This window comes from Erithacus rubecula (genome assembly GCF_903797595.1).
Source record: "Erithacus rubecula genome assembly, chromosome: 5".
Taxonomy (NCBI): Eukaryota; Metazoa; Chordata; class Aves; order Passeriformes; family Muscicapidae; genus Erithacus; species Erithacus rubecula.
This window is the reverse complement of record NC_136687.1, coordinates 60,324,988-60,338,212: the sequence shown is the minus strand read 5'-3', so window position 1 is coordinate 60,338,212 and position 13,225 is coordinate 60,324,988.

Here is a 13,225-nt window from a genome sequence, read left to right as displayed (position 1 = left end):
AGATATCTTATTTTCCTAAAGCTATTGAAAATAGTAACATTATACTATCACTTAAGGAGTAACTACACATCTTTTAAAATGCTACTTAAAATACTTGAAAAAAACAACTGTTCTGCTGATTTTTGATAGTTTTGCCCAACTGTACACTAGTAACACAAGCTGTGATTGGCAATTCTGCTGTGACTGAAGTTCATAGCCTACAGTTATAAACCAGTTTAGCTTCATCCCATGCAGTCATGCCATCAGCTATTACCTTAAAATGCCATGTTTCCTTCTCTGCTGAGTATATATTCATCCACTTCAGAGCTGCATCCAAACACCCACCTCTGAAAAAAACCAATTTAAATACTAGTAGTAAAACTTTGGTTAGAATTTAGGTATTTACCTATATCTGAATTCTCTTAAAGGCACACCTTTAGGCATTTACACAGGGAAAAGTGACATGAGAGTCTCAGTTTTGAGAAGCATCAAGATAACATAAATTTGAAACCTTCCTCTTTACCCACTTGTTAGGCATATCTCAGAGGAACAGAAGGTTAGGGAGTGGATGGCAGGTTGGGTTTGGCTCTGTGCTGTTCTTGACACTGCAGATAAAGCAGTGCTAAGAGCTGTGCAGTTTGACTCTGGAAAAATCCAGTTGAGCTGTTTAGTAACATGGAGATGCAGCAAAATCCTCTTCTTGTTTTTCCTTGGACAATTGGCACTGTGCTGTGGAGAGAAAGGTGGGGGAATCTTGTATGCCCTGAAAGACTTGGGAACCCTTCAGAATAACCACTCTGGTGTGCAGAGCTTCAGGTACAGCCATCTGTCTCTCCAGCTGCCTCAAGCTATTTGATATGACAACAGAACAGGTTAAGGTGAAGCATTTAATCCTCCTTAAAGGTCAGAAGATCTAAAAATAAATAACTGCTTGTTTGTAACAAACATATTAAATGAAACATTGTAGAAATGAATGAGTAGAGTCAAGCTTTGCTCTAGAGCCAACCTGGTAACACAAAACATTGATTTGCCTGTTTCAGGATATTTTAGTTACCCTATGTAATTCCAATGAAGAATTATAATTTCTCTGATGAGTTAAAGTAGCTTGTATGCAAAAAAAATGCTCCCTTATGAAGCAGATGTTAAATCTCCTTTCAGCATAGGTGTCAGAATCAGTACAGCACAGGATGGACACCTATTGCTAGTATCCATTGCCCCTTTCCAATCTCTGGACTGCTTCCTTCCAAACAACTGAAAAGATGGTGGAAACAGTTTTTCTGCCAAGCTATTTGATAAAGTAGTTGTCCATGTCAAGAAAAGCACATTTAGAGACATGAAAAAAAAGGGTAGCAATTATTTTCAGAACATTTTATTTTGCTGTGAAATCTTTGATATCTTCCAATAGAGGGTACGAGAGAATTTTTTCTGTCAAAGGTGCCAGATTAAAGTTGACAACATTTTAATTTCTTCCTATAATTAAAAATTTAATATGTAGCTTGTTGTATTTAATTCAGAAAAAAAAAAATACTATTTCAATGATGATCTGGCTTCTCAATATTTAACCTTTCTTTTTACTAGAGGAGCTCTTTTTTCATAGTCACATTAAACTTACATTGTTGAATGTATTAATCTAATCTTATTTCCAACAAGTCCTCTTTTTAATTTTCAGTTTTTTTAAATAAAGGACAAAAAGAAGGAGAAAAGGAAGGACAGAGCATAAGTAAACTAGAAAATCCTTTTGTAAAATAAAGGATCCTTAAAAGCAAAACTGGGTGACTAATTGCATTTTCTATTCTTTTGATCATACTTCTTTGACTGAATATCTAATTTTAATGTACTCACTAACCACTGCTGGCTTGACAACATCTTTCCTTTGTAATCTGATGAAAATGTTGTGTGGCTTTCACTGTCTCCAAATCTTTTTCTTTCTTTTGTGATATATCATACTCATCACCCTGCCATTTGCTTGTTGCTCATAAAATTTGACAGAGGAATTACCAGAAATAACATGCTTTCATTTGTATTTATTTCAACATACCTGGACTAGCCACCTGTCTTCCAGGAGTTTATTGCAATGAAATTAGTGTCTGTGTCTGCAGTGGACAGCAGGAGAGAGCTCTTCTTGGGTTTAACTTAGTTATTTTTTTAGCTAGTTGAGGCAGAGAAGTTCCCTGGACTGTGGCTTTTCTTTTTCTTGGCACTGACCAGCCCTTCTCTGGGCTGGAAACACAGAAGGCACCAGGAGCTCACACCTGTGTCCCACCAGGGCCAGGACGTGGCATTTTCCAGCAGAGGGACTGAGAGAGGCTGAGTGAGCTGAGCTACACCCCATGGCAAGGACTCTCTGAATTTGCCACCTCTTCAGAGCTGTGAGAGGTTTTATTGTTTAATATTATTCGGTTTTTTCAACTCTGTGAGTAATTTTCTTGTTAAATAAATAGGGGTTTTTTTCCATTTTTCTCTAAGGAGATTTATCTCCAGAACAGGTGGGAAGAAGGGCCACTGAATTTTATCCTTTAGGGAATCATCTCTTTGGAAGTTCCCTTCCAAATGTGTCCCAAATCAGGACACCTGCTGTCTTTCTTTGTCTTCTTTCTATTTCTTTATATTTTATACTTATTGGGAATATGGGTTCTTTTTGACACCGTGGTTGTTAAAACAGTGACATAAATATTAATTAACATTATTCATTCCAATTTTTGGTGTTTTGGGGGTTAATCCTTTAAAGAAGGAGTCAAGTTATATTTCTTTACTAGAACAGGTAAGTAGGTAGTAGTGTCCTCTCTATTTCCATTTTACTATCAAGTTTCAATGCTATCATGTTTTTAACCTAAATGCTGCAAAGAAAAGTATAATTTCATTACTGTTAGTTTTCCAGTACCCTTTCATATTTTGGCAAAAGAGAAAATGGCAGTAAGAGATCATATTTTTTCTGTGCATGATATTATAAGCACGGGTAAATTAATGGTATCAATATTCTTAAAAAAAAAAAAAAGTAAATATATTTTTCTCTAATTGAGAAAACAATACCTCATGTGTATCAGTCAGCATGTGTGGAAACTGGTTTTAATTAAGACACAGAGCAAAGTCTTGAAGTAAGTGTAGCAGCCAAGCCTGGGAAGCAGCTGCAACAGAGAAATCTATATCTTTTAAAGGATTTAGATCTGCTGCACAGTTTGGTTGGCATGTGGCAAATTAAATTTAATGTTAATTCATGTAAATTTATTAGTCTCTTCCTTTAGAGTCCCCCATGTTTTCATTGTACATTGTGTTTCAGTACAGATGATAATAAACTCATACAGATGCCACCAGCCATCAGTGCAACATTAATTACTGACTAGCTCAGAAAGTATTTACACCAGAGCTGGGACTGGCTGTGCAGAGCTGGCAGTGCTGTTACCATCACCTGGAAAAACAGAGAGTTGTTCAGCAAATTCTGCTTCAAAAGTCTGAGATGGGGACAGAGGGGAAGGAAAAGGAGAGAGTAGGGAAGGTGAGAAGGTCACTTTGGAGATGTTCTCTGGAATTTGAATTGCCAACTCTAAACTGCAAAGCTGACAAATGTTATCTCTGGACTCAAAACTTGCATTCCAAATGCAAATAGGGCCCAGAAAAGGTCTGAGATTTTAAAAATCTATTTTGTGATGTCAGCTCGGAGTCATTCGTATTAACCCACCACATCAGATCCCAGTGGGAAGAGCAAATATAAATATTTATGTTTAGGATGCAGGTGAGAAAAGCAGAAGGTAGGAAGGATAAAAGCATCTAACATATGACAAAGCTGCCCCTGGCTTAGGACTGTGGAACAGATGACTAATGGCTTGTGCTTTCAGAGGACACTAGCAGAGACACAGCATATTTTATAAAGCTGTTGATGAGATCATAATTTTATGGGCACCTCAACAATGGAACAGGCAAATCTGCTCAAATAGAAATTTGAGCTCTAGGTTGTGCATAGCCTGAGGGTATTCAAATACAAAAGAGCTTTTAAAGCAGCCAGAAGTCTGTACAATGTGTTAGATGAGGCCCTTTTAAATCCTCCTCATTAAGTTGGAGTGAAGTAAACAAGAACTATTATTTTTAAAAATTATTTTTCTCTACATTATCCAAACCAAGAAGAAACATCATTATTATATACAGTAACTCTCTCCATGCATATATATATATATATCTATATGAACTACAGAAATGAGATGACCATGTCTATCCCTATTTTATCAGTGAAGATGGTTACCTTGCAGAGCAAGGAAAGAGCTGAATAAAACACTTAGGTCAATAAACCATGCAATTTCCCTTTAGTGCATTAAATGGTAATTGAAATGTTCAACATCTTCACTCATAGCTTAATGGACATTAGTCCACATCATGAAAATATATTTTGTCTCAAATTTTATTGTTGGCTTACTCTGTTTTCTCAGTAGAAGAATACACAGGTTAGAAAAATATAAGCAAATAACTCTAGTGCAAGAGCCTGACTCTACTTGTATTAGGAAATGCAAAAATCTGTCTTACATTTGTCTTTCTGGAGATGTCTCTTGTTTGGACAGATTTTCTGTCCTTATATTGAACCCATCAGACTGACAATAGATATACTTTTAAACTTGTTTATTGTTTCTGTGCAAAAAAATCACCTGGAATTTTCCTTTACTTCAACTGCAATATTAAGTACAGTTATTCTCACATCCATGTGTACTAAGTGATCATGGCATCAATAAGATTGATTTGTAAAATACAACATTCCCTGCTGTTTCCCTCTTGAAAGAATAAAGTTAAGAAAAAGAATGGAGGAAACTGAGAGAGTAAGGAATGTAATGGTCTATTAAAAAAACCTCAAGATATTATCAATCCCCATGTCTGCCTAATTAGTCATAACATCTGTCAAACTTTTATTTTCAAGTAAGCAGCATGTATAATGGTGAAATGACAATACTGATAGTGTATAAATCGTATATTTAAAAAAAAAACCAAACAAAACAAAAACAAAAAAAAATAAAACCAAGCAAACCACACTGAAATCTGTTATTTTTTCACTTTCTTCTTCATAAAAAGCTGAAGAATTTTATGTCACTTTCTCTTGCTGTTGCACATATCCCACAGCTGTCACAGTTTGTAGAGTGATGCTCTTATGCTCTTTGTGATACACAAAGGTGGAAATACCTTTGGACCTGGTGAATTAAACTCAGCTTGAATGCAGTCAGAAAGGATTTGCCATTTCCTTTTGGAAAGAGAAGCTGTACAGACAAGGTAACTCTATTTCAAAATGATAACTGAAAACATCTCAAGCTTTCCTCCTCTTCCAGTAGGAATAAAGTCCAGAAATCTGCAGCAGTACCTGTCTTGAGAAACACAGCAGATCACAAAGGTTTAAATATGCCACAAATATGTGTAAATATACACAAATATGCCAAAAAACTTCCTCAGAATTACAACTCCACTTTATGCATTTCCCTCTCTAATTGGAGAGTAGCAGAATTCCCAACTGGTCCTCCTGTTGTCCTAACCAGAGTTACTGGCTTTTTTCAGCTATATGATATTTTTTCTCTTTAGAAACTTCACCTTTGGCATGATCCAGTTTTAAAGTTATTAGAAATGTTTCTGCTCAAATTAAGGTGCAAATGAAGCCATACAGCAATGTCAATAGTGTGGGTTTTATTTCATAGTAAATATGAGAGGGAGAGGGAGAGGGAGAGAGAGAGAAGAAAAAAGAGCAAGAAATAGAAAGCAATTTCTGCAATTTACCAAACTGCTTAAAAATAAGGAAGACCAGAGGGACTTTCATTGCAGTTGTTTTTTATATTCTTACATTGTTATGATAAACAAACACAGTTGCTCAAATATCAAATAATAATTGTAAATAAGATGGTAATTGCAACCTGAAGGAGAATGCCTGAGACAACACGCAGCCAAAGCTGTTACAGTTGGATCAATAACTGTTCTGCAAAGCCTTTTCTGTCCACATTCCATCTCTACCAAGCATGACTTAGTTAAATATTTTGAATTTTTTCCTCTGTTGTCACAGAGCATAATGAGGTTTTTACAGTAAAGAGCCATTCAAATAAAATCTGATAAATATGTCTCCAAATAATTTAAATTGTCCAGTAAAATTTTATATTTTCAAGAAAAGGGGAAAAGTGTGGCAGAAGAGTGGCTACATTGAATTTTCAGCATACCTAAGTGTCATCATTAGCAGTAATGCAAATAATCTTAGAAATGGGTTTCTAGTGCAAATTTATTGACATAAATAACTTAAATAAAACTAATGAACCTAAAATTTAATTCAGCTCTAAGCTATTTATAAGTAACTCTTAAAAAAAATAAACACAACACATTTCTGCAATTTACCCCCGAGTGCATTAATTTAAATGAATGTTGACAATTAAATTAAAACTTTTAATTGTTATCCTCAGGAAACTTATATACCTTCAAAAAATAAAACAATAAAATTTATTTTAAATTGTTCACATTCTGCAAATGAAAACCTGTGTTTTCTCCCTTTGTGGTCAGTTAGTAGATGGATCATTACCCTGTCAGGAACTGTTCAAAGGGACAACAAAGAACAAATCCAAACCTCCAAAATTCATTCACCTGTTTAGGTTTGGCTCAATGCAGAGCTCTGGAGCTGTAAAAGGGACATGCCCAATATTTTCAAACCATGCAGAAATGTGTTATGCACCACATGTGTCAGGCTGCAGACATTTGCAGGCATTCTTGTCTCTTTGTGCAGAATATCTGATTGCTGGTGACAACTGACATTTTTTTTTATCATAAGGTCAACAGTTTAGTCTGAAAACATTCACCATGACTTAGGGAATTTATCTTGATAAGAGGACATTGGGAGGCTGAGTCTGGCTTTGTCATTTAGAAACAAATGCATTGAAAAAGGAGAGGGATGAGAGTGGAGGGGGAAATGAGAATAAAAAAAAAAGGATTGTTTACTTTGTAGGCAGTTTTGTTGTCTTGCTGACCACATTGCTATTTGCACCTGATCACCAAGGTAGGCAGGCTTCTTCCAGAGCAAAAAAACTGCTTTTGCAAAATTTTTAAATGTTCTTTTCAAAAAGTTTTCATGGAGAGAGGACATGAAAAGCTGTCATTGAGCAACCTTGGAAAGTTATTTTCCATAACTTTAGGTATGAGTTTTTAGAGATAGTAGTGTTACATGCCAGGAAACCTGCTCATGTTCCAGAAATCCTGCTTGATTCAGTATTCAATATTGGGTTTACACAGCCTCTGTTTTCAATTAATCTTTTTTTTTATAACGACATACTATTTTTGAAATATGATACACCCCCATAATCCAACTCACACAAAGATTGAATTATCATTCATTTTAAAATGTGTTTTCTGGGGTTTCATTAATTCATGAGGAGGCAAAGGTTATGCTAAGAATGAGTAGTATTTGCATAATAACAATCAGTTCCTGTTCTTGCAGTCATTCAAATAAGGGTCCAGGACAGAATATTACCATCTCCAGCCTGCATGTTTGACTTTTCAGTCCATTTTTCTCAGTCCATTTTGAGACTGGTACACATGTGCAAAGTACATAAAAGTCCAGGTGCATTCTTATATCCAGAATTTATGCATATGGAGAAAGAATAGATATATTCCAAACGTCTGAAGAATGTACAGTGAAAGAAGAAATTCTGAAATTCTGCATGACTATCTTTGAAACAGCACAGTTTTAACTAAGTATAATACTAAGACACATAAATAAGTTTTAAAATTTCTTCTCATTCATTGTCTGACTGTGGAAACTCCTAGCCAGCTGAACTTCCAAACCTAGACAGAGACAACTTGACAGGAAGCTTTAGAAATCACAGTCCTTAGACACTCTTAAGGGACTTCTCTGCAACCTGGAGGCAAAATCTACAATATGTTGAGATGGGTAAAAGTTTTCCTGTTGGTAAAAAAACTAAGAAGGGCAGAAGTTTCCAGAGGCAAAGACAAATGTCTATTTTGATTTCTCTCTTCTTTACTGCTAGAAGATTTGCACCAATTTTCCACTGAGCAACAAGAATTAGTAATAGCTGGACTCCAGGGCTAACATTAACAGAGGCTGGGATGAGTAAACTAAGAGTCACTTATTGCCCCTCAAGAATAGAGACACCAGCCACAGGCTCTAAGAGTTTGTACCACCACATTCTGTTCTCAGATGCAGCAGACATTGTGTTAGATGAAATATTCAGACTAAAGTAAAATATAATTTTGCATTGTCTCAGAGAGAGCATGAGTAGGTATCATAAATTCAATGCACCTACACTCCTATTATCTATAAAAGTGATGAGACAACTTAGCTATTGTGGGATTTTTTTTTTTTCAAAAACTAATCAGAAGACATCACTTTTACCTTCACTAACTAAAAAAAGGTATGGCTTTTTTGGTGTAGAAACCAATTCCTTAATTGTTCTCAGGGGATAATTATTTCAGAGAGTGTCCTCATATGAAGTAACTTAAGAAACATTTGATTATGGAACCTGAGCAGACTTGAAATAAACTTATGGCAGACAGGATATAATCACTGGCCTGCAGAACCTTTCTAAGATTCTTAAGAAGCAGAAAACTGAGCAGCACTACAGGGATGCAGCGATTTTTGCTGAAATCTAAGTTAGATATGGGCACTGCTTCATCAGTAGCTACAAGTACTTTTTAAGAATCGATATGCCATTTGCTTTATTTTCTTTTCTCTGCCTAGGTCTGGATAGGCTTTAATTCTCAGGAAGGAAAAGTTTATAGCTTCCCTAATGAGTTATGACAAGCTCTGTTCATTTTTCAGCTTCTTTTTTTTTTCTACTATGATGAAGCCTAATGGTTTACATTTATTATATTTTAAAAATTACAGCAATACCTTAAAATTTACTACACAAGATTGATCTCTCATCATCATTTGTCCATTTATGCCTTGCACACAAAGTTTTCCAAAGGTAGATGGGCTAATGGACACTGAATTCTTTGAATTTTGAATGCTACCTATGCAGTTCACTTATTATTCTTTTGTTCATCTCATCCCTTTAGGTCAGAAGCTCTTCAGATAAATGAATGATGTTGTCATTATGGCTGTCAAAGAGATAAGGTGCTCTAACTTCTCACTTTTCACAATGTGCTCTCAAAAAAGATACTTTTCCCTTAGTCAAAAATTTGTATTAAAATTGGTCTACAGTACCAAATTTCCAGTGGTATCTGAACCATTATCTCACAGAGAGTTATTCCTTCCCTACGAAAATTCAGTTAATTCTGTCAGCATCTCAGGAGAAAACGGTTCCATTTCTACCTGAAAAGAATTGAAAGTTTTTCTAGGATATCTCCTATTGCATAGTTTACAAAGAAACAGTCAACCTTTGTGAATTTGCAAATCAGGAAGTTTTCATAACAAAAGCTTATGCAACAATTTGATATTTTGAAAAGAGAACTGTTCTAAATGCAATTTGCAAAAAATGCAAAATAAAGTGACAATTTGATCTATTGTTCATTAATGTTATTTATACAGAATCATGCAGACAAGATTGTAATTGAGCTTCAGGGAAAATATTTCCTCTGCATGGTGGCAAAACTGAGCAAACTATAGAGAAATGTTAATAGATTTACATCTATTACTTTTCATGTTACAGCAAATCTCCTCATCTGACAAAGGAAAATTGAGAGATTTTAAGTACAATATAGAAGGCAATGAGAGAAACAACCCAAATTAAAAGAATTAAGTCCAAACAAGTTACAATTACTTTAATGAAACAGATATTTACCTTCTATGTGAACAAATTTAAATTACAAATATTTCTATTCCTCATTTCTAATTGAAATATTCAGCTGATTTCAGGTGCTTTTAATGATCATTATAAGGGACATGACAAATCTCTAAACTTTCTTTGAATTTAATATTTGAAGGGTTGTTGAGAGTGATAAGAGTTTGCCTCCTTAAGGCAGCAGGATTAGAATAATAAGTAAAGGTTCTTAGGGTTTTTGTTTGGCTTTTTTTTGGGTTTTCTTCTGTTAGTTGTTCTTAGTGAAATCTCTTGCAGCATAGAAAGAAATGATACCTCTATCTTTCATACATTATAAAAAGTAGAATGAAAAAAAAAGGAATGTATAATAGGCCAAAACATTAGAGATCATTTCAAATTTTATACTTTTATAATTAGCAGCAAAAACAGCCTTGAACATGAACTCAAGTTTCCTACACATAGCTCTGAGGCAAATCTGGAATTTTCAGCTGCATCCATCTCATTAAGAAATGAATCCAGTCAGCCTCATTTTCAGAAGGGATGTTATCAGCTCCACTCTTTATGCACTTTGATATCTCCTTCTCCCAAGCAGATCAGGTTTCAGCAGAATTTGGAGCAATTGTGCAGCCTGACCTTATCTCACTCTTCAGACACCCTGTGCATCTGAATAGGGATTTCTGGCGTGCACAAATAGGTAGAGCAGCAGGAGATTTGCAGAGAACTTCAGTCTCATTTAACAGCCACTGCAGCAGATATCTAAGATCACTTCACATGCCTGAGCAATAGTATTGACTCAGTATTGCCTTAGATTCCCTCTCTCCTCACTTTACACTGTTCCAGTACAGTTTTTAAAGTTACTAGGAATACCTCTGGCCCAAATTAAGATGCAAACAAGACCATATGCTAAAGTCAATAGTATGGATTTTATTTGATAGTAAATATATGTGAGAGAGAGAGAAAGAGAGAGGAAGGAAGAAAGAAAGAAAGATAAAGAAACAGAAGACAGATGGGGGGCAAAAAGAGAGTGACAGAGACAGAATAAAGAAAATGTCACCACTCCATGGATCCCTCCACTGTCCCAGTGATCCTCTCCTGCTGGTGTGCTTGGTGGTGAGGGTCTCTTTTTTTAGGTTTCTTTTTAGCATTTAAATGTTATCTGTTTCAAAATGCTGTGTTGAAATGGCATTGTACAAAATTTGTCCCCTTGTACTTGGTGTTGGAACAAATATTGAAGGGGAAGGAGTTGCAAGGGTGTAAGAAGATTCATGCATTCCTTTGAGATTTGGAACATCGAAATTTTAGAAGACAGTACAGACAAAATTCCAGACCTCTCATGGCTATTGAATTCTTCTGAGATGTGGTTTGATTACAGCATATGATAGGGAGATGACACTGGCTGCAAACAAGCCAAGCAAACACACACTAGAGAAATCTCCTAAATAATTTCTCTGTGGAACTCTCACAAGGCTTCAGAATAAAAAACAGTCTCTGACTGTAAACTTGACCAAAGATATATCTTTTGAGATCACAGAGACAGTTAAAATTATCATGAGACCCATCCTCTCTTCTTTTTTGTGGTTCCCCTACTTGACATCATGTTTAAGTTTCTGAGGTAGAACATTTCTTACCATAGCAGCTTCTTTTGGTAACCTGGTAAGCAATAAAATAACTCTGCTGTTGTTTGGAATGAAAAAGGAAGAGATTTTAAAAGAGCAGATATGCTGCCAAAACACAAGTATCAGAATTTCAAAACATGAATAAAATAAGAAATAAATACTCCAATATAAATCCAATATCTAAATATTCTCACACCTGAAATACATTCTATTACATAAGCTCTCTGTTAAAAAAAAAAGTCTACCTAAATGAATTTGCATTCTGAAAACTTCCTTAAACAGATGTTCACCAATATATCAATAGCTAATGTTGTGATAACTCTCAAAAGAAATAATATTGCAGTCTTGAGTCAAATTCAATTTATCTACATGTGAACTCTTGGACTGTTTACCTATATAGAAAAAATGACCCACACTTATTCAAATTCTTTTTTATAGATGCAACATCAAGGAATAGATGTACTATTTGTATTAGAAAAACACCCAGTTATTGATTTTTTTTACTGCTCTTATTTATTTTGACCTCACAGTTCTCAGTTGCAAGATGCAGGATATAAAACTCTTCTGTGCTAGTACTCTATTCAGAATGCAAAATGACTTGATAGCTTCTCTTTCTAGTGAAAGTTACTAAACTCAGTATAAGGGTATGAGGTACTGATATAAAAGTGAAAATTTTAAGATTTGCATTCTTGAAAAAACCTTTATTTTAAGTTTTGTCTGAAACAAGATAGCATAAGAAACCAAATCTGATAACCACAGCTTTGTCCTGCCATTTGTATTCAGTAATGGATCTTGAAGAACAATGGGAAAAAAAAACCAAAATCACAAGATCTAGAGTTAGGAAACTGTGTACAAAAGACTAGTCTTAAATTTATAGCATATAAATATTCCACTCAAACTGGCTTCAAATATATGCATTAAGATTGCTGTGAGCTGAGTTCACATTTTTTAATTACTACTTGAAATACAGCTCCAAATATTTTACCCACTCCTCCCAAAAAGAAGAAAAAAGAAAAGTCTTATTTCCAGCTCTTACTTCAAATCAGAAGAGCTAGAGTGAAAAGCATGAGCTGTGTTTTTTTTAAATTGTTAGTTGAATTCTTTGCTCCTCTAAATTGCAGCACATAGCAGTAAAAATGGAAAGAGGTAGGAAAGGGAAAGAATATTACACCTGCATGCTGTAGGTGCAGGTGCATCCTGCTTCACCCACCATCTGTACTGCAGTATTCCAATAGTCACAGGCTCTTAGCTCTCCTAGGGTAAGCATCTTATTCCATTACACTACTCTTCTGGGAATACATTTCTCTAATCTGTAAAAAAAAAAAAAAAAAAAGAAAATAATCTCATTAACTATAAGGAAGTGCCTCCTTAGTTCAGACAGGTAAATGTTTTCAATCTTTGGAAAATCCTGCTAGATGAAGTCAATATTGAGATAATTTAAAAATTTTTTTTTTTTATTTTTAAAAGATGGGTGAATATTTCAGGTAACTTAATAAGTAGACTACACAACAGACCAACAGGATTCTCCTTGTGCCATAAAATCATCAGGCCATGTCAAGACTCAGTCATTATACTGATATAAGAAAAGGTCTCACTAACACCCCAAGTATCAGCCACCCTAGGCACAATCAAATCAGAACTCAGAAGGCAGCTGTCAGTCTAAAGGCTTAACAGAACAAGAGGGGGAAAAGTCCCAGAGGTTTTCATCCCTCCCAGAGAATATTCTTCCTACTTTCCATAATAATCCAAATGATGACCCTTGGAGCTGTGATCAGGAATTGGGAAGATTCATTTGTACAAAAGCATTTCTGGCTTTAAATCTCCTTTCAGTAACACTCACTGAATGTGTCATACTATACAAATTCAAAGGAACACAGAAACCAACCACTAAAGATTCTTGCTTTAAAACTCCTT